Source organism: Styela clava, chromosome 5, assembly GCF_964204865.1.
Source record: "Styela clava chromosome 5, kaStyClav1.hap1.2, whole genome shotgun sequence".
Taxonomy (NCBI): domain Eukaryota; kingdom Metazoa; phylum Chordata; class Ascidiacea; order Stolidobranchia; family Styelidae; genus Styela; species Styela clava.
Genome location: NC_135254.1, coordinates 22,119,613 through 22,122,112, shown reverse-complemented (window position 1 = coordinate 22,122,112; position 2,500 = coordinate 22,119,613). Strand labels below are relative to the sequence as shown.

The following is a 2,500-nucleotide window of genomic DNA, read 5'->3' as shown; positions in this document are numbered from 1 at the left end:
CTGGACCCGCCCCTCGAACGTAGTTGAACACGTCGAGGGGCCGGCGGTGTACGGGACACGCGGTCGCGCCGAGAAAGCTCGGCGACCGCTTCAACTTGGGGCGACGCCCGGCCGTCTTCGCAGAGGCCAGGCGACGGCCCTCGGGTGAGGACGAACGCGACCCTGAGGCAGACGCGGTCCCGGGATTGACCCGAGACCGCAATTCGCGTTCAGAAGGTCGACGTTCAATGTGTTCTGCAATTCACATTACTTCTCGCACTTGGCTGCGTCCTTCATCGACTCGCGAGCCGAGTGATCCACCGTTAAGAGTCGTCCTCGACGTTTCGCCCGGCGCCGAAGCGCGCGGACGTCACACTGTGGGATCGACCACAAAACCACCACCGACAACAACTGCACAAAAACACCATCAAACGGCGCCGAGCGACCGCCGGGCTGGGCCGGCGGCACATCGAGCGCGGTGCCCAGAAGCCACCATCGCACTCGGCTGCCTTGCTATGCCAACGTGTTACGCGTGTCGCACGGGGCGGAACCCCGATTGACGGCCGCCCTCTCGGCGGCACCCAAAGACAATTAAGTGCGCGGTCGGCCGGGGCCTACCACCACTTTCGGTAATGATCCTTCCGCAGGTTCACCTACGGAAACCTTGTTACGACTTTTACTTCCTCTAAATGATCAAGTTTGATCGTCTTCTCGACACGCCGACGCGGCCGTTGCCAGCCGCGACGGGGCCGATCCAATGATCTCACTAAACCATTCAATCGGTAGTAGCGACGGGCGGTATGTACAAAGGGCAGGGACGTAATCAACGCAAGTTGATGACTTGCGCTTACTGGGAATTCCTCGTTCAAGGGAAACAATTGCAAGTCCCTATCCCAATCACGAATGAGGTTCAACGGGTTACCCGGACCTTTCGGCCTAGGTTAGACACTCGCTGCTTCACTCAGTGTAGCGCGCGTGCGGCCCCGGACATCTAAGGGCATCACAGACCTGTTATTGTTCAATCTCGTGTGGCTAAACGCCACTAGTCCCTCTAAGAAGTTAGACGCCGACCGAGAAGGTCGCGTAACTATTTAGCATGCCAGAGTCTCGTTCGTTATCGGAATTAACCAGACAAATCGCTCCACCAACTAAGAACGGCCATGCACCACCACCCACAGAATCAAGAAAGAGCTCTCAATCTGTCAATCCTACCTGTGTCCGGGCCGGGTGAGTTTCCCCGTGTTGAGTCAAATTAAGCCGCAGGCTCCACTCCTGGTGGTGCCCTTCCGTCAATTCCTTTAAGTTTCAGCTTTGCAACCATACTTCCCCCGGAAACCAAAGACTTTGGTTTCCCGGAAGCTGCCGGAAAGGTCGTCATGGTAACGCCTCCCGATCGCTAGTTGGCATCGTTTATAGTCAGAACTAGGACGGTATCGGATCGTCTTCGAACCTCTGACTTTCGCTCTTGATTAAAGAAAACATTCTTGGCGAATGCTTTCGCAGTAGTTCGTCTTCCGCCGATCCAAGAATTTCACCTCTAACGGCAGAGTACGGACGCCCCCGTCTGTCCCTCTTAATCATTACCTCGTGCTCCGAAAACCAACAAAATAGAACCGAGGTCCTATTCCATTATTCCATGCAACACTATGCAGGCGAACAGCCTGCTTTGAACACTCTAATTTTTTCAAAGTAAACTTATCGGCCACCGCCGACGCTCAGTCAAGAGCACCGACGGAGAACCGAAGGTGAGGCGAACGCAACCAGTGACACGCCTTGCGACGGACCGGCGGCGCTCGCCCAAAATCCAACTACGAGCTTTTCAACCGCAACAACTTTAGCATACACTGTTGGAGCTGGAATTACCGCGGCTGCTGGCACCAGACTTGCCCTCCAATGGATACTCGTTAAGAGTTTTAGGATGTACTCATTCCAATTACAGGGCCTCGTTAGAGTCCTGTATTGTTATTTTTCGTCACTACCTCCCCGTGTCGGGAATGGGTAATTTGCGCGCCTGCTGCCTTCCTTGGATGTGGTAGCCGTTTCTCAGGCTCCCTCTCCGGAATCGAACCCTGATTCCCCGTTACCCGTTATCACAAAGGTAGGCACGTAGCGTACCTTCGACAGTTGATAGGGCAGACACTTGAATGATACGTCGTCGGTGCAGAGACCGTACGATCCGCGTGGTTATCCTTAATGCATGTATTAGCTCTAGAATTACCACAGTTATCCACTTCGCTTACGAGACCAAATAAACCAAGACTGATTTAATGAGCCATTCGCAGTTTCGCTTTACGAGAACTCGTACTTGCACCTGCATGGCTTAATCTTTGAGACAAGCATATCACTACTGGCAGGATCAACCAGATAGCTGCGACAGCTGCGCTCGGCCCTTGCTGGGCCGCCCGGCGCGTGCTCGTCGCATTCGTTTAAGACCGAGGCGATCGCCTGCGGCCGTACTCAGCTTCGACAGTCGCTGGCCGCGACGTCCACGCTCTCGCCGGCAGTGCCAGGCGGAGCGATT

The 2,500-nt window shown here is 55.0% G+C and overlaps 2 non-coding genes across 2 annotated transcripts; both read right to left on the bottom strand.

The window, feature by feature from the left end:
- Positions 1 to 157: 157 nt before the first annotated feature.
- LOC144423843 (5.8S ribosomal RNA) lies at positions 158 to 311 on the bottom strand. The gene has a single exon (XR_013476208.1). It is a non-coding gene; the product is annotated as a 5.8S ribosomal RNA (ribosomal RNA).
- A 298-nt stretch (positions 312 to 609) lies between these two features.
- On the bottom strand, positions 610 to 2,346 carry LOC144423682 (small subunit ribosomal RNA). Its single transcript, XR_013476146.1, has one exon. It is a non-coding gene; the product is annotated as a small subunit ribosomal RNA (ribosomal RNA).
- Positions 2,347 to 2,500: the final 154 nt, after the last annotated feature.